This window comes from Dromiciops gliroides, chromosome 3, assembly GCF_019393635.1.
Source record: "Dromiciops gliroides isolate mDroGli1 chromosome 3, mDroGli1.pri, whole genome shotgun sequence".
Lineage (NCBI taxonomy): Eukaryota > Metazoa > Chordata > Mammalia > Microbiotheria > Microbiotheriidae > Dromiciops > Dromiciops gliroides.
The window spans coordinates 517,161,682-517,188,819 of NC_057863.1; positions in this window are offsets into that span (position 1 = coordinate 517,161,682).

A 27,138-nucleotide genomic window follows, 5' to 3' on the forward strand; every position below is an offset into this window, starting at 1 on the left:
TGCAAAAGGATACTTGGGAATGATTTTCAATTATTTGTAAGGTGTACACATTGAACAGAGGCAAAGATTATTCAGCATGATTTTAAGCCACAAGGGAAAAAAAAGAAAGGAATTGAATAAAGAAAAGATGATTTAAGAAAACATCTTCACAGCCAGTTGTGATAACACATAGCTGTAGTTATGGCTGTGAGAGGCTGAAGCTGATAGATCCCTAGAGTTCAGGAATCCTGGTCTACAATAGGGCTAAGAGCTGATCAAGTCTCTACTCTTTAGTCCAGGGACAATATACTGAGCTCTTGGGAGAGAGGCAGCAACCAGATTGCCTAAGGATTGGCCAAGGAAAGAAATGAAGTAAGTCAATGCAAAAGAAAGAAAGAAAGAAAAAAGAAATCATCTCTCCAAAAGTAGGTTATTCCAATATCTAACACTAATTGGCATTCTTATATTCTGTAATAAAGTTTTAGGCATATAAGCTATTTCAATAAACCTTATCAGGACATCCTGACCTAATAAAGACAGAATTATGTCTGGCTCCCCCATCATCACACAGACTGAGAACACCCACTCAAATATCTAAATAGGGATTATAAGCATTAAAAAAGCAGTAATGGAAAAATACATACAAATTAGGTTTAAGGGAAAAAATTTAAAAAGCATTTATTAAGTGCCTACTAGGTGCAAGGTACCATGCTAGTTATTAAGGATACAAAAACAAAAAAGAAACATTCCTGTCTTCAAAATAGTAACTTAATTGTGTTCTTTATTTCATATTTGATAATAATAATAAAAATAATAATAGCAATAATACCTACTACTAAAATATCTTTAAGATGGCATCTTCTTAATTTTATTCATTTTACTTCTTAGGTATAATAATAATAATAGATTGTGTTTATGTAGTGTTCTTTGTTTGCAAAGTACTTCCTTGCATCAACCCTGTGAGGAAGGTTTTAATAGTATTATTATTATATAATAATTACATTATTATTACCCATTTAAATGAATGAGGGAACTTAGAAAGGATTCAAGCACATTGTACTTTGTAACCTTAACGTGAATTGTTATGGTCGTTACTGTCATGTATGATTTTGGGATGCTCAAATATTCCTGTTGCTTAAAAATAGGCACCTCTTTCTTAAACTGAGGACTGTAAATAAACCTTCAACCCTAATATTAATTGTCCTTTTAAGTCAAAGCAGTGAGAGTTGCTGTTTAACCACAAATATTATTCAGAAGAAGATGTGAAAGCCATTAAAAATAAATATTGTCTAAATTTAAATTAATTTTCCAGATTAGTATAGTAGGCCTCCACCAGACACGGACAACCATGGATCAATACCTTGAAGAGCCACAGGCCACAGTGTGGCTGTGCAGTCTGATAAGGGAGCTGCAGCTCCTGAGTGACTTATAACCAGTAACTGCCACATCTCATATTGTATCTACCCCATGAGGAGTAGCTGGAGTGTCCTCTCCAGGGTGCTGGCCTGGGCAGATCAATATGGAAAACAAGCTGTTGCCCATGCAGCAGTTTTTTCCCTCTCCGTGACATTGGTGGATCCAAAGGAGAGGCAGAGCCAATACAATTTGGCACCAGTGCCACAGGAGTTACCAGAGGGATGTGATGTCCAACATCCAACTGCCTAAGGGACTTCAGATTAAAAAATTAATAAATAGCAGAGACAGGTCCAGAGGGATTAGGACACAGGAGAAATCATTATCCAAGGAGAAGTAAAAGAAAAGGTGCTTTTACTTAAAAGAATTATCAGTAATAGAATGAAAAAATTCATCAAGTACCTACCATGTGCCCGATATTGTACTAAGCACCAGGGCTATTAGACTATAACATTCTTGAGAACAGTGATTGTATCTTGCCTTTCTCCTCTAGTTTAGAACCAAGTCTGGCATGTAGTAGAAGCTTAATGAATATTCCTTGACTGACATTACATTGTCAGATGATTGAGAATAGGGACTGCCTATTCCCCCTCTTTTTGTATTCCCAGCTCTTAGCACATTATCTGGCACATAGAAGGGACTTAAAATTGTTATTGATTGATAATAAAACAGTTAGCAACTCCTCATCCTTATAAGCCTACATAATAATAATAATAGCAGGAGAAATGAAACTTTAGAAAGGTAGTTAGTGAAGGGTGAGGAATTGAAATTTAACAAGGATGGTAAATTTGAGTTATAAGACATGTTTTTAGCAGAAAATATGAAAGTACTGATTTGATTAAAATCAGGGTGGGAGCTTGGTACAGTCAGGTTGAGGAAAAGGGGTTCGTTGGTGTGTTGCTGTCCTTCATTCTCCAAAAGGACCAAAATGGCATTATGATTTGGGGGTTGGGGGCAGCTGGGTGGTACAGTGGATAAAGGACCAGATTTCAAATCTGGCCACAGACACTTGACACTTACTACCTGTGTGACCCTGAACAAATCACTTAGCGCTCATTGCCCCACAAAAAAAAATTTCCATTATTTGGGGGTCAAAGAACAGTTTTTCTGCCTGTGGTGGATCAGAACAATGTGAACTCTGAAGGTTCTACATCAGTCACAAATAGTCCATGTGGGGGCAGCTAGGTGGCACAGTTGGATAAAGCACCAGCCCTGGATTCAGGAGGACCTGAGTTCAAATCCGCCCTCAGACACTTGACACTAAGTCACTTAACCCCAATTGCCTCACCCCCCAAAAAAAATAGTCCATGTGAATATTTGAAGTAGAGAAGTCTCTAAATTTCTTTTTAGCTACTACATTTCTGTTTTTCTCATAGAGCATAGATCCTTCTTTGATGCAGACACACTGATAGGCAATCCTGTGCCATCTCCCAAGTCTCACAATCAATTCCCAAAGCTCTTTAGAGAGACATTGAAAGTGTCCTTGTATTATTTCTTCTGACCCCTGTGTGAACACTTGCCTTGTGTGAGTTTTCCATAAAATAGTCTTTTAGGCAAATGTACATTTGGCCTTTGAACAACATGGCCAGCCCATTGGAATTTAACTTTCTTCAGTAGAGTTTGAATGCTTGGGAGTTCAACTCAAGAGAGGACTTCAGTGTCTGGTACTGTATCTTACCACATTATCTTCAAAGTCTATCTAAGATAATTTAAATGGAAGTGCTTCAATTTCCTGGCATGGTGCTGTTAGTTCCCAAGTTTCATAGGAATACAATGAAGGCAGCACAATGGTGCTGTACAGCTTGTTTGGTAGGTAGCCTAATACATCTTCATTCCAAAAGTATCGTTTGGAACCTCCAAAATACTGAGATAGCTCTTGTAATGAATGTGTCATGCTTATCATCTGTGGGTACATATATGGAAAGTATAGCACCAAGGTAAGTGAACTTAACCATAGCATTCAGGATCACCTCATCATCAGGGTTGGTGGAATCGACTACTTGTGCAGAAAAGGTGGCTTGTTGGGGTATTGTCTACCTACACTAGCATCCCCTTCCCATAGCCTGGAGTTATACAAATAGTGTCTGGATGAGAATTTGAATGCAAGTACTCCTGAATCTAAGTTAAATATTCTATCCACTACATTACTATAATATGTCACAGAAAATGAGCAGGACAGTGAAAGCACTAGATAGTACACCTTTTATTCTGCCTCTCCTTTGCACTTAAGATTAAGTACCTAATAATGTCTAGTTGTCTAGGTCCATGACAGTGTAATCATACTCAAACCCTCTCCTCAAACTCCTGTTCATGTGCTGACCCTGTGAATCCTTAATCAGCTCCCAACATATGGGTTCATGTAAGTGCCTTGTACCAGTCCATATAATTACACCTCAGTCCTTTCTTCTAGACTCTATGGGGTTGGTCTGAAAATGGGCTTTTGAAAGCATGGAAGCATTGGACATTGGGAATGGGAAAAAATTGGAAAGAACAAAAAATGCTAAGGTAGAAATGTTGAAGATAGATTTTGGCTACCTAACATTTTGTACACAATCACTGTAATCCCATACAGGTTATAATCATAAAGATGCTTTATTTGGTCTCCTAGCTTCCAGGCTACAGGGCAATTTCATAGGGTTGGTCTGAAAAACACTAAGAATAAAAAAAATAAATTAAATTAAAACTAAAAGTCATAGAATCTCAAAATCCAAAAGGTCATTTAATCCATCTAATACCTGAACAAAAATATATCGTCTACAACATCCCTGACAAGTATCCATTTGCCTCTTACTTGAAACTGAGCAAGAATGTACCACCAAATTAAGCAGTTCATCTAACTATATCGTGGTCTATATTTTTAGGATGTTTTTGATCACATATTGGTGAAAATTGTCTTTGTAATCTCCATCCATTCACTGCTTCTAGGTCTATCCTCTGGGCCTTTGAAGAATAAATCGGATCCATGTTTAACAGGGACCTTCAAATATTGGAAGATGCTATCATGTTGTCCCTAGTTTTCTCTTCTTTAGAGACAACTTCAGAATATCAAATCATCAGTATGTGGACTAAAAGCTGCACAGTTGAACTCTTCCCCATTAAAATAGCATTAAATTAAAATTATACCTGGGCTTTATCAGAGCCACACAATTGAGTTATTGGATCACATATACTTAAGTTTCATTAGCCAAATTATCAAAAACATTTTTTTTTTCTTTTTCAACAAATTTTATTTTATTTTTTAAATAAACAAGTATTCAATTTCCTTCTCCCTTCCATTTCATCTCCAGTGGGGGAAAACAAAACATTGTATAAAATATGCATAGTAAATCAAAAGAAATTCACCAAATTGTTGTGGACCAAAAAATGGTATGCTTCGTTTTCAGCTTTCACCCATATGTCAATAGATGGAAAGCATGCCTCATTATTTTTCCTCTGGTATCATGGGTGTTCCTTGCATTGATCAGAGTTCTTAAGTATTTCAAAGCTGATCCTTTTCCTCCTAGTTTTTCTCATTTTACTCTGCATTAGCACATATAATTCTTCCTAGAGTTCTCTGAAACCGACCCTTTCACAAACCACAATAGTATTCCATTATATTTGTATTCAATATTTTTTTGGAATTTTTGGCAATTACCCAATTGATGGGAAGTCCCTTGGCTATAATATGTTTCTTCCTACTGCCAAAAAAAAGGTGTGGGAGGAATCTATAAAAAATTTTGTACAAAGGAAACTAGGTAGAGCATTGTATAGAGTGCTGGTCATAGATTTAGGAAGACAAGTAAAAAACTGGTCTAAGACACTATGAAATTCAGAAAATTACTCAACCACACTAAACCTCAGTTTCCTCATGTGCTAAATATGGATAATAAAAGCAGCTACCTCTCATGGTTGTCATGAGAATCAAATGTCATAATATATGCAAATCTCTTTTCAAAATTTAAAACATTATCTAAATTTTATCTCTTTGGGATTATTACATATATCTGGGTTATTCTTACTCTTTCTTAGATCTCTTTAGGTTAAAGGCTTAGTACTAGTAATTATGGATCAAAAGGAATTCAGAGCTTAATAATGCTTCAAACATATGTATAAATTGCTTTCTAGAATTGTTGTGTCATCACTTACAGCAAATTCATGTTCCTATTTTCCCACAGCCTTTCCAACACTTATCATTTTCCATTATTTTTTGCTTCACTTCACAAATTTGATGGGTTTTATGAGGTAATGCTGCTCATGATCTTCCTAAAAATGAGTTTCCATTGTAAACCAGAGTTTCCTTAGGCTTTTATATCTCTGTGCTTTACAATGGAGATCAGCAATGTTTAGTTGTTGTTGTTATTGTTGTTGTTGTTGTTTTGGACAAAACAGTATCTATGTTATTCTGTTTTCATTATGGTGATGGATTCATATTAGTTTGAAATGACTTAGTAAATGGCAAAAGTTTACATCCTTAATCTATTCTTTTCTTTATCTCTTATCTCCCCTCCTTAAATATCTTAATATGTAACTTAGGTATGAGTTCTTTTAATTGCATGCAACCTATTCTTTTATCCCTTTTTCCCCTAATTCAATTCAGCTTTTGATCTTTGCTCTAGAGAGACCATAATTTGAATTTATTTTATATAGACAACTGATCAACTGATTCAGAAATAACTCCCATATTGGATAGTTTTTGGTCTGTTAAAATAAAACTCAATTTCATTTGTTGCAATATCATTCAATGCTCCCCATGTCTAAATCCTACTGATCAAAGCAAGTCTTTAATAAAGCTTCTAAGCCTCTTTCTCCTGAAACATATTTTCAAAACTATTTTTTTGCTGTCATTTTTGCATAGAAAACTTATCTTTGCTTTTGAATCAGTAAACATTAAAGTTTAATATCAAGTTAATTTGGAGAATCTTACTTTTTTAAATAATATTTTTTGCCCTCTTCATCCTCCACAACAGAATTTCCAATGATTTTTGTGGTCTTTTCATAAAGGTAATGAGTAGCACTACAATGAGAAAAAAAACAGGTCCCACAAATTTATATTTCTTATTGTCTTTGGGTTGCTAAAAATACCAACTCTGATAACTATTTTTTCTTCCTTCCCAGGGAACATTTGTGATACATTATTTGTCTTAGTTACAATGCCATTTTATCTTCTAGTTTAATTTATAGTAAGAAAATTATTTATGACATAAGTTCTTCTAGGAGCATGTATACTCATTGAACCACTGGCAAGGATCTCACTTTTAGAGCTCTAGGTCTTAAGTTGATGTGAATAGACAAACTAAACTTGGTCCCCTTTTTTCCCTTTTACATTACTCTTCTACTGTCATTGCATAAGTAGAAAGAGCCATCACTGGGGTAAGGGCTATTTTTTATGTGTCTTTTTTTCATGGCTAGTAATGTCAAAGATTTCTTTATTTAGTGGTAAGCCTCCTGGTATTAAGGATATTCTCTCTACTCACCTAGACCAGTACTTGGAAAGTAGATAAACTGTCATGGGACCATACATGAAGATTTTCCAATATAGTTCAAAATTTGTGTTCTGCTAGTATAGTATTTGAAAACACAAGGATATATACATGCAGTAAGAAAAACATAGGAGTAGACTCCTCTACAGCCATATAGATACATATATACAAACATGTTCACATGCAGCACATTTATTCTGTGAAATTCAATATTTTGAATGAAATTCTAAAGAATCCCTAATTTTTATTAACATATTTCACCCCTGTGAAATTTTAAACATGATTCTACTTATTAATTCTCCAAATTTTCATTTTCTCTAAACAAAAACAAAAAGGACATATTTGGCAAGAAATCAAAAAGTGAGGTTTTAACCATTTATGGTTATTAAAGATTTCAATGCAATTTTCAGAAGAGTAAGGGGTGCTTGTCCTGTAGACCTGGACAAATTCCAATTTGGGTAATTGCATTCTACATGCCAAATTTTTCCCTGCAGTGTTCAGTCTATATAACAGTTAAGCAGCTGCTATTTTAGCCTAGTGATGGCTGCATATCCGTGAAGAAACTTACTCTTGCCTTATTTCTCTATTGATTTTGAAATAAATAGGATCAACAAGAGTTTAATAGATGTGGTTTAAAGCATCTGGAAGTAAAAGTCTAGGCAACCTTTAAGATGAATTGATATGTCCTAGCTAAGTTTATTGGTACTCAGTTCTTTTTAAAATAACCAACAAATATTTATTTAGTGCCTACTATGTATCAGCCACTCTACTAAGTCCTGAGGATATAAAGAAAGGTGAAATGAGTACCTGTCCTCAAAGAGCTTATAATCTAATAAGTACATATTGTTTTCTCAATGAGCCATCACCATGGAGATATATGTGTGTTTGTGTATTTTCCCCTTTTTCCCCCTGGGGGAGGGGAAAATATGTGATGTGGATTAAACCAAGTGACCTAACCTTTTGAGTAAGGTTTGGATTTTAATGCTGGCCAGTTCTAAAGCATTCTAATTTGTATAATACATAATTGTAGTATGTTTACTGGGAGTAATACTTCTTAGTTTTAATCTCTTCAAATTTGAATGAATCTCAGATTTATCCTTGGCCTTTGGCTACTTTTCCACTTTCTGATATGAAATGGTTTTTGTGGATTTTATGCAACTGTGTGCTAGAGTCAGGTATTACAAATTCATGAGAACCAATACTTATATCTCCAGGTGAATTTTTACACCTAGAAAATAGGCTAAGAATACAAATCAAGATTTGACTTATTGCTTTATCACTTTTCTAGACTTAAGAAAGTAATGAAGATGTTAAAAATTCTGATTAAAAATTTTTGGGGGTGAGGCAATTGGGGTTAAGTGACTTGCTCAGTCACACAGCTAGTAAGTGTTGTGTCTGAGGCTGGACTTGAACTCAGATCCTCAAAGGCCTATGCCTTATCCACTGTGCCACCTAGTTGCCCCAAAATTCTGATTAAACTAAAAATTGTGTCATGTATGCATTTCCTCCCACTTGAGAACCAATTCTTATACATTTAGCAGCATATGGATCATCCTATGACTCATAAAACAATTTTTTCTCTGTTTTTTACTTTTTTTTACCTAGAACATCCCACTTTGTTTACAATGGCTGGATTTGCTTATTAGATCTATTGAGTTAACGCTACGTCTTCCTCCAAGATAAGACAGGAGTTCAATGGATCTCACAAGAGATGGTCTGGTTCAAGCCCTCATTACTTATCACCTATACTAATGCAACATTAAATATCTCCCTCAATCCTATCATCAACATTTTGTCCAATCACAGAATTATAAAATAGACCTTGTAAATCATCTAGTCAAACTTATACTGAAGAAACAAAAATGAAAAATGATATAGGAGTGAAATGACTCACATTGGAGTCAAAGGACATGGGTCCCATCCAGACTTTAACATCTCCTACCTGTGTAACCTTAGACAAATCCCTTAACCTTACATGACTTTCATATTTTCATCTGCAAAAGAAAAGGATTCAAATACATGGTCTTTAAGGTCACTAGAGCTCTGATCCTACATTTGCTATTAATCAGAAATGTTTGGTGGGGGGGCAGCTAGGTGATGCAGTACATAAGGCACCAGCCCTGAATTTAGGAGGACCTGAGTTCAGATCTGACTTCAGACACTTTGACACTCACTAGCTGTGTGACACTGGGAAAGTCACTTAACCCTCATTGCCCTGCAAAAAAAAGAAAGAAAATGTTTATAATGCACAGTACCAGACATACAAACATCATTTAATAAATACTTGTTGATATACTGATTAGTATGCACCTGAATTGGTACATTGAAAAACTCACTTCTTCCAAAGGAAGCCTATTTGGCTTCTTTAAAGGTCCAAAAGTTAGGGATATTTTTCTTATATCAAAAATAACCCTTTTCAGAAACAATTGTACCCCCTGGAACCAAACAAAATGAACCTAATACATAACAACCCATCATGACCTTAAAGATGAATATTATATTTCCCCCTGAGCCTTTTCTTCCCTAGGCTATATATGCTCAGTTCTTTCAAATGGGAATTTCTGTTTAGGCATCTATTGAACTACATAAGTTCAGGAGCCCTTTATATCTTTAAAATATTGTGATGATGGTTATCTACAATACAGGTATGACATCTTGAACAGCAGTTTTCACTTACCAGCTACTTAATAAATGATTGATGAAATAATTGCAATGAATTATTCTTATGGCTTAAAGTCCCTGAATGTTCCTGTTTCCATTTTTCTGAAGGTTCTATCATCAATAACATTCTTTAAATACGGGGCCAATAACTGGAGATAATGCTCCAGATTGGCTCTCTTGAGAGAGGAATACAGTGGCATTATTTACCTACTTCAGTCTGGTCATTATAATTGGTGGCAGGTGGAGATAAATTGGAATTTATTAAGTACCTACTATTTACACCAGTCACTGTACTAAATGATTAACAAATATCTGATGTCCTCCCAACAACCTTGGGAGGTAAGGAGTATTACTATCCCCATTTTAGAGTTGAAGTAAATGTAGTAGACAGAGGTTAAATAACTTACCCAGGATCACACAACGGACTTTTAACTCAGGTCTTCCTCATTACAGGCCCAGCTCTCTATCCATTGCAATACCTAATTCCATGCATTCATTCAACTGTGGGTACTATTAGTTTGTTTGGTTGTTTGATTGGTTCTTTTGCTTGATTTGTCTCAAATAGAACATGCTAGTCACTTCTTCCTTAAAATAGTCATTGATGGTATTAAATAATAATAGCAATAATAATAACAGGTTCCAGGGCAAAGCCCTGAGATACTCTTCTTCTCATGATATTGATAGCACTTCATTAATCATAGCTATTAGGTCAGCCATTCAAACACTTTCAATTTCATCAAAGCATGCTATTATTCAGGTCATTTCTCTTCATGCATACTATGTCTACAGCATTCCTTAGGTAGACTAATCAAATAACACTGGCCAAAAAAAGGAAATGTCAGTAGCCCAGAATGACATATTTTTAGAAATATTTGTTCTTTATGATCACTGCTTTCCTTCTTAAATGTAAAGAAATCATCTTTCAAATAACATTATGGATTTTTTTAAAAAATTAATGTTAAAATTTCTTTTGTTTTTAGAAAAATGGAGCATTTGCCTATCTCTATATTTAAGAATCTATTTTTGTTTCTAGTTTACTTTGGCAAACAATTCCTACTTAGATAATGAGAGATGGCAGGTGGAGCCAAGATGGCGGAGGAAAGACATTAAACGCACAGAGTTCCTGATATAACTACCCCAAAAACAGCAATAAAAGAACCCCTGGAGCAGAAATACCCACGAAAATATGGGCTGAGATTATTTTCCAGCTATAGATAGATTAAAGGGAGCCATGCTCTGCTACGAGTAAAGTCCAACCCTGGGATTGCACCAAGAGACCCCAGGCATGCCATACCAGAACTTAACCCCTGAGCCTCCAAATCAGCTGCAGCACCAGCGTCTTCTGGAACAGAGCTTGTGGTTCAGGTGAAATGGCTGAATGGCTGGCAGGGGGTTGGGGGGTGGGAAGTGCAGGGATATCAACAGGACCTAGGGAGGAATTCAGCTGTCCCACCCCAGCCAGAAACCAGGAAGAAATCCTGAGTGGTAAGAGGCCCAGCTGGGGGAGGGATGCAGGCTGGTTGAAGTTAAAAACCACCACAGCACTCTGCTGGCTGGTTAACTAGAAAGTTGGCTTGAGGTTATCTTCGGACCAGAGAATAGGCCAGGTGAGGGAAAAACCTTTCCTCCCTCAAACCAAAACACCTGGGACACTCTGAAGCTAAGTATAGTAGTGTAGCCAAGAAGCAGGGCCCCCCAGTGGGGAACTAAAAGTCAAGTAAAAGATGAACAAACAAAGAAAGTTCAGAACAATAATGAGAGACAGAGAAAAAGACAAAGGCAGAAAGAGAGAGACCTCCAAATTTTGCAGAGAATAATTTCTTTTCATTTCTCTTACCACATTCTTTTCATTTTATAGAAGGCAAATATCTTTAAGCAAATGTATAATTCTTCAGCTGCTCTATTTTGAGCAGAGAAAAGTAAAGTGATTATCTTTATAGCCTAAATGTCCTATCTCTAATAACTTGTCCAACTGTCCTTGAATTGTGACATTTCCCAACCCTTCTTTTAGACAAATAGCCTTTAGCATACACCCACTATAATATTGTTTTGTTTTTTCATCTTGTTGATCCTCATCTAAATCTTTTTCATTTTTTCATGTTCATTCATTTTTCCATTTATTCATTTATTCACTTATTTATTTATTTATCTATTCATCAATCCATTTATTTATTTGGGTGATTTGGCTTTAATATGTGATTTCTTCATAGGAATATATCTTCTTTATATATGATGTTACTTTTTGCTCTTTTGGTCTAATACTCTCACCTTTTGAAAAATACATATTTACAGAGAATCAGTATGGTATAGTTGATACAGAGCTTGTAACAGAGCAAGGAAGATCTGGGTTCAAGCAGGACCACTGAGACATACTGGTTGTGTAACCCTGAGCAATTTACTCAACTTTCCATCTCTAAGAATTCCTCCAAGATTATCAGATGCAAAGATGGTACTTACTTGTATTTGTAGAGAAATTTTAATCATCTATGGATTTTGTCTCTATCCCTACAGCATTTGAAATCAGGATTCTCATTACCAAATAATTCAATGATAAATGTGATGTATAATTTACCTGCTATTAATATTTCCAGTTTACTTAATCAATTTCCCCATAATCTGCAGTTTTATATGGCAGAAGCATCAAACTGAGGACTGGGGGGCATGCAGCCCCCAAAACTCAAGGGTGCTGTCTCAATGAAATTAAAATGTCACTGGGAAGTTTTTAACAAAATAAATAAAATATCTAATGCAATATAGATAATATTAATTCTTGTTTTTTAAAATCTATATGGTATCCACAGAATTCTATTTCTATTTGTTTGACTCCACTAGTGCATAGCAATTTAATGTTATTGATCTTATATAATGTCTTCTAGAAATTACTGGGATTCTTCATGAATATTATCCTTCTCATATCATGGTGTAACAATTGGAGTGATGCCACCTGCTGGAGAGTTACTATAGGAAAGCTCTACCATGAGGAGAAGGCATCTGAGGGCAAGCCATTCAGCTTTTCTCTGGCCTCAGGAAGAGGCGTTTGCTCATGGTTACTGTCTATCAAAGCTACCAGCTAATTAGCTTGGAGGTGTGTGTGTGTGTGTGTGTGTGTGTGTGTGTGTGTGTGTGTGTGTGTGTGGACAGGATGTTCTAGTTTCACAGGAGGCTTGTGCGATGAAGAAGGGGTTGTTCTCTCTCTTTCGTCAGGACTCTCGTGGTACCTAGGTGAGGGGATCTATCAGAACAAAGTCATGCATATTTACCTGGGGAGTTTAGTTTTCTCAGCTGATTCCTGAAATTCTTCTAGAATCCAGCCTCCAACCACTTCTTCTCACCACTTCCTTCCTCTCCTTTCATTGAGGAACCCACATCTGAAATAATTACTACCATATTATATATAACAAGTAGAAGTTCTTTGATTTAAGCATATTTTGGGACTATTTTCACAGTTTTGTGCCATTATTTAATAAAGGGCAAGGAATGAATTATTTACCACATTAACGAATTAACATGTATGTACGAAGGGTGGTACTAAACTTGAGGATTAAAAATACAAAATTGAAGGTAGTTCTAGCCTTCCAGTGGCTTACATTCTTTTTTTGTTTGTTTTTTTTTTGGTGAGGCAATTGGGGCTAAGTGACTTGCCAAGTGTCACACAGCCAGTAAGTGTCAAGTGTCTGAGGCCAGATTTGAACTCAGGTCCTCCTGACTCCAGGGCTGGTGCTCTATCCACTGTGCCACCTAGCTGCCCCTTAGTGGCTTACATTCTAATGGAGGAAACTGTGTACAAAGAAATGGAAGCTAGTTTGGGATACTTTTATTTGTAAAGTTACATACATGGGGGAAGGTAAAAAGTGAGCATTTACATTCTAAAGACAATCGCAGTGCTGATTCAATCCTCATTCAAGGTTCCAGGGAAGTGGGAGACATCTAGGTATGCTGCGGTAGCAAAGAGGTTAGTGAAGAGGTGATGCACTCGGCAAATAGAGAGTGAAATAAAGTATGGTGCCTGGGATTTTCCTGAAGTAGTTGCATTAGAAAGGCATTCACTAATCTTGAGAAGAGGGGTGCTTAGCTTTGTCTTTTCAAGGAAGCAAAGTGTTAAGAAGATGGCTGGCCAGATTTAGGTGTGATTCCTTAGGAGACTCTCATATTAACATTCTTCCCTTGTGTTTTACTTAAAACTCAACATTAAGCAAGATAGAATAAAAAGAGGGAAATAAGATGAAAATTAAAGAATGACCCATTTTGATAAAATTATGAAAAATATAGTAATTTTCTCAGAAACCTTGTATTTGCACATGGCAGTCATAATTCAGAAATGCTTGAGCCTGCAGTTCAATCTGTCTTAATTAAACTGTCTTTTTCACATTCTCGCAAAGTACATAGTTATTTCTCATGTCATGTGGTGAGGCAAAGGGGAAAGAATGCTATGACCAATATTTCACTTCAGGCCTATTTCATTGCTATTGCTACACTTTGCACTTATCTGAAATTAAGTCTTTTATCTGCTGTCATGTTGAATATTATTAAGTGGAAAGTTTTCCTCCCTCCCATTCTAAAAAAAAGGGATTAAACATAGGTTCCACAGTATATCCCTTACAGTCAGGTGATCAAGCAAATAGTAGAGCCCCCAAAAGTGACCATACTACTTTATTTTCTCAGTAAAACTAAACATGGTGGTTGTTTTAATTTACCTTGGAGAAGGCATGATAATCCCAGTACATTTACAAATTACAAAAGGCTACAATGGATTTGAATTAACACAGTAAATAAGAGTATTTTTTTTTAAAATAAAAAAATACAATGAGCAGGATGAAATCACAAGCCTATGGCTAAGATTATATGGGTCCAAAACACCCATAGGGACAGTGAACAGTTGATTATCCATATTTTTCAAAGTCTTCCGATTTGAATTAGCAAGGCAACAATAAAAACAGAAATTTAATTTGCAACTATGTTCACACCTGAACAAATCCATTAAAATGCACAAAAAGACACAAATATAAATATACACATACACACAGCAGGTTGGATCAGTTGATCAATTATTTCTCATTATTGATTATTTGGGTATGGTTGCTAGATAGAATACAACTCTTTTGTTTTTTAATCTGACTTTCTGGTATCAGATAATCAGAGCCATTATCTGTAAGTGGCTGTAAGTTAGTAATTTAAGAAAGTATACATCATATTTCTCCTGGCCAGATTAAGTAAGTTGAAGATAATTTCCTTCTGCAGATCTCAAAATTGGCTAAGAAATAAGAATGAACAATGACTGGGGATTTCGATTACTTTTAAACAACTGAAAGTTTTACTTTACTAAAAGGTATCTAATATGCTTCTTATTTGCCTTGCTATCAGTTTCATTTTTCAGAGTTCAATGGATAAGAACACTGGACTAGGAGTCACGAAGACCTGAGTTCAAATCCTGCCCCAGTTACTTATTCGCTGTGTAACCCTGGGAAAGGCACTTTATCTATCAGCCTCACTTTTCTCATCAGTAAAACAGGAAGGATGATAGCACCTATTTCACATAGTTGTATATGTCAAAAGGTTTAACATATGTACAGCATTTCTCAAACTTTTAGAGATACCATACAAATATTAGATGTTATTATTAATCTCAGAAGGTTGAGGAAACAATTAATTTAAGTCCTTTTCTAAACCTATTATTGTATAATAAGGTGAAACTGGTTGATGAAATGAAAATAACAGGAGCTTTGGAAGAAAGTCATCCTAAAATTTCCACTATCAAGGAAGGCATGCTCAAAAACATACTCTACACTTTAATTATCATATTTAAAGATAAAACATAAATATAAATTCAAGGTATGAGGTGATTTTGCAAAGTGAGGAGTTTGAGGCAAAAGAGTTTAAGAGGTTATAAAAAATGAAGCTCTGAGACTGAATTGTTAAGGACCACATTCAGGAAAGAAAAGTAAGGAAAGGAACTGAAACAGGCATTTATTAAGTGGCAACTATGTGCTAGCCACTATATAATAACCTTATTATATACTCGTGAGGTAGGTGCTACTATTTACACCCTCCCCACCCACCTTTTTTATTACAATTTAGGCATCTGAGGCACAGAAAGATTAAGTGATTTGCCTAGAGTTGCAGAGCTAGTAAGTGTTTGTGGTTAAATTTGTACTCAGGTTATCCTGATGCCAGGATCTGCACTTTTGATATTGCATCTATAGGGATCAATGTATATGATATGCCATGACCCCTTCAGGTAATTAGGTTTCACAATACTACAGAGAAGCAATAATTTAAATTATACTTTGCTCAGAAATACAGACCAGTTAAGTGTTTAGATTTGGAGGACAAAATTTATTGTCCCAAATGCTGTGCTCCAAAATTATGGAAAGAATGAGGAACAAACTAGTTGGGATTATTCTCTTCCCAATTATTTTATTTTTACCAAGAATCTTATCTTCACAGCCTCTGATTATTTAGTTTGTAACATAGTGGTCTCTTGAGCCCTGAATGCAGCCAGGTGGATGGTGGAATGGGGGTGTGGTAGTGGAGAGAGGAAGAAATAAACATGTTTGAAGAAAAGGAAGTCAGTAAGAGAAGGAAAACAAGAAAAATAAATAGAACTTTCCAGTTCATGTTTTTTCTAATCATCTGGGATTTTTCATCAAATACCCAATGATACCTTCTGCCATTGTTCTAAGGATAAACATCCAATGACCCCATTCTAATCCACAGTATAAACTATGAAGAATAGTCCTCAACTTTTGTACTATTTCATGGTTCAATCTAGTGCTTTGGGTATAAAATTAATTACAAGATGGATAGACACGTAAAAGAAGAACGGAATAGGTAGAAAGGGGCATTTGTTTCATCCTGATAATGCCTCAGAGTGAGTCAGATGATGACAAGATGTCATAACTTGGGACTTAATGTCAGCTTACTAAGAGTGTTTTCACAATGTTGTTTGGGCTTTTACTTTTAAAAGGCACTGCAACCAATCATTTCCGTTTAGATGTTTCAACATATTACAGTGTCATTATCTATAATACTCTGATGATTCACTCAGTGTTTGTAAGGAACTGGGGCTTATCTAAAAACAAAATCCCCACAATGATGGAGCTTACAAAGTACAAAACGGGAGAAGACACAGAACTGTAGGAGGTCTGGGAATCACACTTTGAACTTAGTGATTAAAGATGGGAGATTGAATGAAACAAAAAGGAATGCAAATCCGGTGCCAAATTCACCCAGAAGAAAATCGTTTTGCTCAGTTAACAAAAGGAAGCTTCCTTATTTTTCCCCCTCTTATCTATTATAACTGCTTCAGCTGTTTCTAGCATCAGAGAAAACAAAAATGCTGACAGACTGTGAGGCTATGCATCCTGACACTGAATATTTCTAGCCCAGGGCAAAATGATTTAGAACCACCATGAAATAAATATTTCTGATTTTCTAGTTAAAATCCTTTCATCAGCTGACCCCACATTACCTCACTGTCCTTATTTCCTACTTGAGCCAATGCAAGAAATTTCCTGTTTCTTGCCTCTCTGTTCGTGCTCTGTCTCCTTTGCTATCTCCCCTTCCTCATTCTCCCCTTTAGATGAAGATAATATATATGATTCAGTCCTTGGCTTGCTGCTTTTTTCTCTTCATTCTTTCCCTCATCTCTCTCATCCATAATCTTTGCTTCAGTATCATGTCCATATAGATGAATTTCAAATCTCTCCCCTTTGCTGACCTTTCTTTTGAACTGATTATTTCAATCTTGGTATTATTATCTCCTCAAAGTCTAAAACTGAAGTCTCTTTTTTTTCCTTCCAAGATAGGTTGCTCTCCTGAGTTCTTTCATTTGGTTAATGGCACCACAATATCATTTCTCAAAGTCTGAAATGAGTCATTTTTTATTCCTTTCTCCCTCTTTCTCCATATATAATCAATCACCAAGTATGAAAGATTATCCCACTGTAGTATCTTTTCCACATATCCCTTCATTTTTATCTCCTAGCGCCCTAGTTGAAGTCATTATCTCTGTCCTAGGCTTCTACATGAATTTCCTAACTGGTTTCTGGGACTCTAGTCTATATTTATTTCAATTCATTTTATTCTTGATTTGCACACTTACCTACATAAGGAACAATTTTGATGCTGACCCTTCCCCATTTATAAACTTTTATTGATTACCTTTTTATATTCTATAATAGACTAAAGTAGCCATAATCCACCATAGTAGCCTCACATTTCTTAAAACACCTACAGGAAGTATTACTTACATTAATAATTTAGCCCCCAATAATGCAATACTCCCCTTGTGAAATCTTTTTCAATTTTTGTCTAGATCTACTATTTAAAATTTTCATGGTTCAAACAAAACTCTTTCTTAAATAGTGTCTTCCAATAAGGTGATTTTCCTGCATAGATAAAAATCATATAAGATAGCTCGAAAAATATAACAGGGACAACCATGTTTTATGAACATTTATTTATTTATATCAAAAGAGCAATATATATATATATACATATACATATGTGTGTGTGTATATATATATATACATATATATATATATATATATATATATAGAGAGAGAGAGAGAGAGAGAGAGAGAGAGAGAGAGAGAGAGTCTTTCTTTCTAATTGTTTTAAAACAGGAAGGTATATGCTTGCCAAATATATTGGCCATTATCAAGGAGGATATCAATGCAAAGGCCAAACTGAAGAGACATTCACCAAAATGTTATAAAGTCCTTATAAACAGAAATATTTCTAAATGCCATTGTAATTATTTCATCAAACCCCAAACATTGCACAACTTCCTAAATAAGATACATAATCATATATCTAAGGTATTTGACCAAAATACCTATTCAAGGACAAGCTAGTAGGATGCAAAATACCTGTTGTAGAAACTGTGATCTACATATAGCTGCATCAATTAGACATAAAACTCATTCATCGGTGCATTTTTCTTGACAGACACAATAGACAATCATGTGGGCTGAAAATGGAAGTGGCAAAGAACAGCAGGCTAGATTATTTTTGAGAGGCATTTCTAGTACCTGGCACATGGTAAGCCCTTAATAAATGCTTGTTGACCTTACTATTAATGATCTTGAATTTCTCCCTGGTATGTATGTATGTAAGTTATACTTTTGGACACACACACATACATATATGTGTATATGCATAGATGTGTATACATATACATTATTACACACATGCATGTGTGTATACACATGTGTAGGTGCATATATATCCATATATCTGTATGCATATGCATATGCATATATGTTTAATATTATCAGACTTGAAATAAATTTAGATATAGAGAGGGATGTTTGTAGATAGATAGACAGATGATATATAGATAGATGGATAGATAGATAATGTATATGTATGTATATATGTGTGTGTATAAATTATAGTAACCTGTAAATTAAGGAAAAATAAATACAGGAAAAATAAGGTCTTTAATTGGGGCAGAGGAACTATAGTTTGTGGTATTGAAAAGAAAGAAGCTATCCCAATGATGGGAACCAGGGACAGGATTTTTATGGGGTAACAGAACAAAAGTGAACCAAATGATTATTCAGGGAATCACATACAGAAATTATTTAACTACATAATGTAAATGAACCTTTAACAAAAGAAACTATAGGACTGCTCCTGAGTTAAGTATAGATGCTACTGAGTTCTAAAGAGAAACCATTTAATGTAGGTGGACTCTTTTACAAAATAACATAAAGTCCAGGGAGTAAGGTGGGCAATCATTGGGAGGGGATAGTTTTTTGCGGGGAAGTCCATAAGTCAATCAAGAGTCTGGAATTGACAAGACTGGTCAGCACCAGCAATTCACCTGCCTGGGTAGAGGGACTGGCTGGGGATCAGTCAGTTCTCAGTATCTTTGTAGTTATCAATACGCATATACATACATAAACACATGCATACATATATGAATGTGTGTACATATATGCATATGTGTATATATGTGAGTATATTCATATATGTGTGTACATAAATAATTAAATTAGCAGGTAACTAAAATCTAAATGACAATGGAGAAGAATACATTAGGTAAGAAAAGGTTTTGATATACTTTATGTTATTATGTAAAAGGGTCCACCTACAGAGAGAGAGACAGAGAGAGAGAGCAAGAAAAATAATATAAGAATAACAATTAAAACAACATATTTCAGATAAAGAGCAGGGTTGAGGGGGTGAGATAATCCACAATGCAGTCAGAGAAAGAAATAAATGATTAAATAATATATTTTCCATTCATATTCACCTGATGTCAAAAGACCTGAAGGAAAATTCTGGCACACTGGGAAAAGCCCATCTGGAGGATTTATGAGAGTACATAAAAAATAGTCACACAAAACAAAATTATATATTTTTATTTGCACTATTGTGAATTACAGATCAATAAAGCCCTATTTAATTATATTTTAAAGTAAATTGCAAATTAATATGGTCATTTAGGTTTTTACATGATTCTGGCTTGGCAGCCTAAGCAAATTTTAAATTTCTGGAGGGTAAAGGTTGTGCCTGATTGACATTCACCCAAAGAACCTTGCACAATAAATGTGTTCATTCTACTTTTTCTTTGTTTTGTTTTCTCCTATTTTGGAATAATTTCTTATATAATTGCTCCAACCAGAAAGGCCTTTTTCTTTGAACTAAGTACACATCTACAACATTAGACACTATTTCTATTTAAGGCTAGGGATAGTGACTATTTGGGATTTAATTGGTATGGGAAACTTCTAGATTAGGAACTCCCTCTACCATTGGAGGTTAGCACCTTCTTTTTACCTTATAGTACTACAGAGTTTCCTAACACACTGAAATTTTTAGTGACTTTCCCCTGGTCCCACAGCTAATATGTTAAAGGCTAAACTTGAACCTGAGTTTTACTGACTCTAACGCTACTCTCTGTTCATTGCAATACCACTACTTCTCTATTCAAAGGAAAATAATTTTTAGTTCTGTCTCTTCCGTATAATAGGGATGATCAAGAGAACCTGTAGGAGATTTGGTACCTCTGAGCCATGTGCTTTATGCCAAATCTCCCCATGAAAAGTCCAAGGATTTCTTTCATGGTTTCCCTACCCCCACCCTTCCCTTCCCTTGTTCCTCAATAAACTACCACCTTATTCTAAAAAAAAAAAAGATAACCTGTAATCTGCAAAAAACATCCATTGTGACTCTATTTTAGTGACTGTGAGAACCCTCCAAACATACAAGGTAGATCCCAAAGGAAGAAAAGACTGCATGTTACTTTAAAAAAAAGTAATTAAAGACAAATTAGTATCTACTATATGCAAAGCACTACATAGTTGACTTATTGAGTTTCTTGGACCAATTACACCTCTACATTAATTTAAAATTTGACCTTAGTTTTTATCACAGTCCCTGTTAAGATTCTGCTGTTAATTCTAAAAGGAGTTTGTCATTTCTAAATATGTTGACCAGTGAAAGATTAAAGATGATTCGCTGGAGTAAAAATTAAAATATATGACCCTTTATAAAACTGTTTTGAGATACAACTTCAATCAAATAGATAAACATCACACAGTGATTAATATTATCATACATTTCATCATTACTGTTAAATTTCTATCCATAATTTTACATTCTAAATTTATTAAAAGAATCATTCCACATATAATCTTCAGGCCACATAAGGCACATTTACAATAAACATTTAGTAAAGTTTACGTCCTATTAGGATACAAATGTCACTGTACCCAAATTCTGCCTGGAGAAATCCTTCCTAACTTAAGGTTCATTTCAAATGCTATTTCTCTCCTGAAACTTTTCTTAATCCCTCTGTTTAAAATGATTTCTCCTAATGAGTTCTCAAAACACCTGTTCCATGCTTTTATTGTTCATCTATCTCCCCAGCCCCAGAGACACATATACACATATTCATTCTTTTTTTTTTTTTTTGGCAGGGCAATGAAGGTTAAGTGACTTGCCCAGGATCATACAAGCTAGTAAGTGTCAAGTGTCTAAGGCCAGATTTGAACTCAGGTCCTCCTGAATCCAGGGCCGGTGCTTTATCCACTGTACCACCTAGCTGCCCCATATTAATTCTTAATGTCTTAAACATCTACTATATCCAAAGTGTGCCAAAGTCCTATTTATATTGTAAAAATAATAAAGATGTGGTCTTTACCCTATTAAGTTTAAGATGTAAGAGAGAAATGCAAAACAGATAGACAGATGATAGATAGATAGATATTTCTATACTATGTGTATTTTTGTTATTGTGTTCAGTCATTTACTCATGTCTGACTTTTAATGATCCCATGTACCATACTATCCATGAGGTTTTCTTGGCAAAGATATTAGAGTGGTTTGCCATATTCTTCACAATGTATTAAGGAAAACAGAGGTAAAGTGACTTGCTCAGGGTCATGAAGGTAGTATGTGTCTGAGGCTGAATTTGAACTCAGATCTTCCTGACTGCAGGCCCAGCATTATATCCACTGAGCCACCTTACTGCCTCTTAATGTCTATATATAATATACATATGTGTGTATATATGTGTGTCCATACACACATATACATGTGTATACACATGCATGTATGTACACATGAGATGGGTGCACTGAAAGTCTTAGAGAAGTTTTAAACTGCATTGTACATTATAATGAGTTTTCTAATACTTAGAGAAATAGCAACAAATAAGTATTTATATAGCACCTAGTATGTACCAGATGCTATGCAATTCACTTATCTCAACTAGTCCTCACAACTGTACAAGGTAGATGCTAATATTATCTCTACTTTATCACTGAGGACACTGAGGCAAATGGAGGTTACACGATTTGCCCAGAATCACACAGCTAGTAAAGATCAAAAGTAGAATTTGAGCCCATGGCTTCCTAACTCCAAGTCCCTTCACTCTATAAAGAATAGCTTGATGTATCTTACCTATCAACAACTATATAATAAGGATATCTTCCTAAATAGACTAGATATGGATATAATGGGAGAGAGAACAGAATAGTATAAGAGAGATACAATATTATATAAATTCAGATGAAGGAAGGACCATTTTAATTCAGGAAGAAAAAAAAGTGAAGACTTCATGGAAGAGGCAGTGCTTTTTGTTTTTAAATTGCAGTTATTGTGTATGCGTTTTATCTCTTCTATCAGATTGCAAAGGCTTTGAATGTAAAGATAGTGTCTTTTTAAATAAGTTTACAAAATAATTTGGATGAATGATCAGTGAAGTTAACACAGCATACTTTTAGAGTATGAATCTCTGTTGAAATGTGTACTCGTTTCAGCTAGATCTTACAGAATATGAATACAAATAAATCATAAATCATCAAATCCAGGCATAAAAATCTTAATTTCCTCATTTGCTGGTATACTAAATACAAACTTCAATTACACATTTCTAAATGAAAATTTTATAGCTAAAGAAAAATAAACTAGGTTGTATAGCAAATTATTAACAAAGGGCCAAGGACAAGGACAGGAAAAAAAAAGAAACAAAACTATGGCAATTATATACTTCTCTTTTGTCTAAATTATATTGTTTAAACTAAACATACTATATTATTGAAATTTCATTGCTAAGAGATAACTTTGTTTTCCAGTTTCTGTGGAAACCGGGTTGGATAAGCCATAGGTAAGCAGCATGTAGCCAGCAGCTGAGAGGGCGAAATCTCACTTGCAGATTTCAGCTGCTGACTGCCTGCTGGGAGATGCGAATGCCAGTTTCCAAAGCCATTCTACAATGTTTCAAACTCCAGAGGAAAACCAATTAAAACAGAATACTTAGCCCTATTTCAAAAATGTATATATAACTTTAATTGCAAGCATCAGGGGATGTTAAAATCGAAGTGAGTCTTTCTCATTGGCTAATACAACTTTTTAACTCCTGGAGAAACACCAATTCTATAAATGGAACACTGTATCCATGGAAACAGGTAGTTCAACTTCTAACTTTTTCACTCAGGAAAAGGTCATCTTTTATCTTTATCATTTCGTGGCTTGCAGGAACAATAATGACCTCTGAACTGAGCATTTACAAGCAGTTAATGATTTACTCAGTTACATCGTTTAACTTTACTTGGAGGCTATTTTCTTGTCCTTAACTAAAAAAAAATTGAGTTCAGAGTCATATTTTCTTACTTGTATTCCTAGATCACAAAAGTGGTGGTACTATAAATATTTTCATTTTTAAGCCACTGATTCTTTACCAAGGTCAGGGCAAATGGGTCTGTTCCAAAGTTAAAATAATTTAGAGGAATGCTGACAACACTTAAAGCACTTTAATTAGTTAAGACAGGAAGATACCACAATGAAGATTTTATCCCTTTAGGGGTAATATCCCAGGTGATCCTGGACTCCAACAAGGGTTCCATGCTATCAGAGAGCCTTTGTTTTCTTTCCCCTTGCTCAGATCCACCATTCAGTCAGGTGCATTTTGTGTCACTCACTCTGGGTAAAAACATAGCTAGTTACAGAATTTTAAGGGAAACTCTTTTATTTAGAGGCTGACTTTTATGCCTATGCTTCCTCTTCTGTTAATTTTGGAAGTTTATATTTCTGTAAATATTCACCCAATTCATTTAGATTGTCAAATTTTTAGGCTTACAGTTGAGTAAAATAGCTGCTAATCATTGCTTTAATTTCCACTTCATTGGTGGTGAATTCACCCCTTTCATTTTTTATACTAGTAATTTGGTTCTCTTCTTTCTTTTTTGAATCAAATTAATCAAAAGTTTATCTACTTTATTGATTTGTCCATAAAACCTGCTCTTAGTTTTATTGATTGATTCTATAGTTTTCATACTTTCAATTTTATTAATCTCTCCTTTGATTTTCAGGATTTCTAATTTAGTATATAATTGGGGATTTTTAATTTGTTCTTTTTCAAGCTTTTTAGTTGCATGCCCAATTCATTGATATCCTCTTGCTCTATCCATGTAAGCATTTTTCCCTAAGTACTGCTTTGGCTACATCCCATAAGATTTGGTATGTTGTCTCATTATTGTCATTCTCTTTCTGGCTGCTTGCAATATTTTCTCATTGACATGGGAGTTCTGGAATTTGGCTATATTATTCCTGGAAGTTTTCCTTTTGGGATCTCTTTCAGGAGGTGATTGGTAAATTGTTTCCATTTCAATTTTACCTTCTGTTTCTAGAATATCAGGGCAAATTTCCCTGACAGTCTCTTGGGAGATGATGTCTAAGCTCTTATTTTGATCATGGTTTTGTAAAAAATAATTTTAACTATATCTAATATGATCTGAAAAATGATGTAACTGTACTTATATGAAAAATTATAACTATAAGAACAATTATAACTTTAGAAAAATTATAATTGGGCCACATGTGCCATCTGGGTTGCCATTCAAATGTAAGAATTATTTTCACTAACTTGGGCCTAATCTGTGGACTTTTTACTGGCTGGCTATCTGACTGCTATTAAGTGCCTAAGCCAGTCTGTTAGGGCTGTTTATAAAATCCCCACACTGCTGCTCCCAAATTGATAAGCAAACAGTCTCTTTATTTAAAATAATCAAAGCAGGGTTTATTTATAAAAATAAATGTAAGAGATAATCACTTGTGCTTATTATGTAAGCCATGTCTCCTTCCCTGGTCTGGCCCTTTTCACTGTCTGCCACACCTGCAATTTTCTTAGCGTCCTCCACTCTTCATCCTGTCTTTCAGTCTCCTCTCTACCTTCTAACTGAAAAGCCCCCTGCTTCACTACTCTGCTCCTTTCTTTTAACTCTGAGGCCTCTTCACTTTGTTGACCCCCCTTTATGTCTTCTCTACTTGCTCTCATTCCCCCTTTTTTCTTCTCTCCTCTCCACCATAGTGATAGACCCTGAAAAGCTCCTAAATCTGTACCATTGCAAACTCCCTTCTTCTCCCTGTGTCTCCTTTTTATTAACTTCCTCTCTCAGGTGAAAGTCAGGCTGGCCGCCCCAGGGCTGACCTACCCTGTGCTGCCAGTGAAGTAAACTGGAGGCTGGGTGAAGCAAACCCCAGTGTCCCTCCAGTTTTTCGTGCACACAGCTTAGCCCGGCTCAGAGGCCCACTACAGCTGAAATGGAGGGGAAGGGGCAGCTCTGCTCAGAGATTCTGAGGCTAACTTTAATGCCTACAGTTTTCAGGTAGTCCAAGAATTTTCAAATTATCTTTCATGGATCTATTTTCCAGGTCAGCAGTTTTTCCAAGAAGATATTTCACAGTGCCTTCTATTTTTTTTATTAATTTGGATTTGCTTTATTGTGTCTTGGCTTCTCATAGCCAGAAACTTCCATTTGTTCAATCCTAATTTTTAGGCAATTATTTTCTTCACAGAGCTTTTCCATTTGACTTTTCAAGTTGTTGACTTTTTCTCATGACTTTCCTCCATCACTCTCATTTCTCTTTCCATTTTTTCCTCTACCTCTCTTACTTTATCTTCAAAGGCTTTTTAGCACCTCTATGGCCTGAGACTAATTCATATTTTTATTGAAACCTTTGGATGTGGGAGCCCTGATGTTGTTATCCTCTTTTGAGGGTGCACCTTGATCTTCCTTGTCACTAAAGAAACTTTCTATGGTTCACAGCTTTCTCTGCCTGCTCATCTTGCCCATAATTTACTTCACTTTTAACTCCTTATTAATGTGGGGCCCTTCTTCCAGGCTGCACTGTCCCGAACTTCAGGGGGTTCTAGGTGGTACGATTTAAGGAGGGGCAGGTTCTTTACTTGCCTGGCCTATGCTCTGGTCTGTAAATAACTCCAGGACAACTTGCTAATTAACCAAGCAACAAAATTTTGTTTGCTGTGGTTGTTAACTCTGATGATCCTGCACCCCACACCTGCCTAGGCCACTGCTACTCAAGATTTCTTCCTGGTTCCGTGATGGGGTAAGTCTACCAAATTCCTCCTCAACTCCCACAGAAACCCCTGTAGTCTCCCCTCCCCCATCAGTTGTTTAGCCCTCTCATCAGACTGTGAGCTTAGTTCCAGAAGACACTGGTGCTGCAGCTGATTAGGAGGCTCAGGGTAAATTTTTATGGCACAGTCTGCCTGGGGCTGGAACTGTGTATTATTGTCATTCTCTTGGATGAAGTTATTGACTGTTGCTATGATTTGTTGTTGGACCTACTCATTTCATTTTTTCTTTCTTTCTTTCTTTCTTTCTTTCTTTCTTTCTTTCTTTCTTTCTTTCTTTCTTTCTTTCTTTCTTTCTTTTGTGAGGGTTCAGTGAATTATCCAGGATCACATATCTAGTATGTGTTGTGTTGGAGGTCAGATTTGAATTCAGGTCCTCTTTTTTTTTTTTCTGATAAAATTATTTTTTTTCCAGTGATATGTAAAAATAGTTCTCAATATTTGTTTATACAAGCCTTCCAATTTCAGATTTTTCTCCCTCCCTCCCCTCCCCACCCCTCCCCTAGACAGTAGGTAATCTGATATAGGTCATATATAGAGAGAGATATATCTATATATCTATATATAGATATATATAGATATACACATATATACACATAATAACATTAAACATATTTCTGAATTAGTCATATTATAAGAGAGGAATCAGAGCAATGAGGAAAAACCTCAAAATAGAAGAACAACAGCACCAAAAGCAAAAGAGATAGTATGGTTCAATCAACATCTCTACTCCAC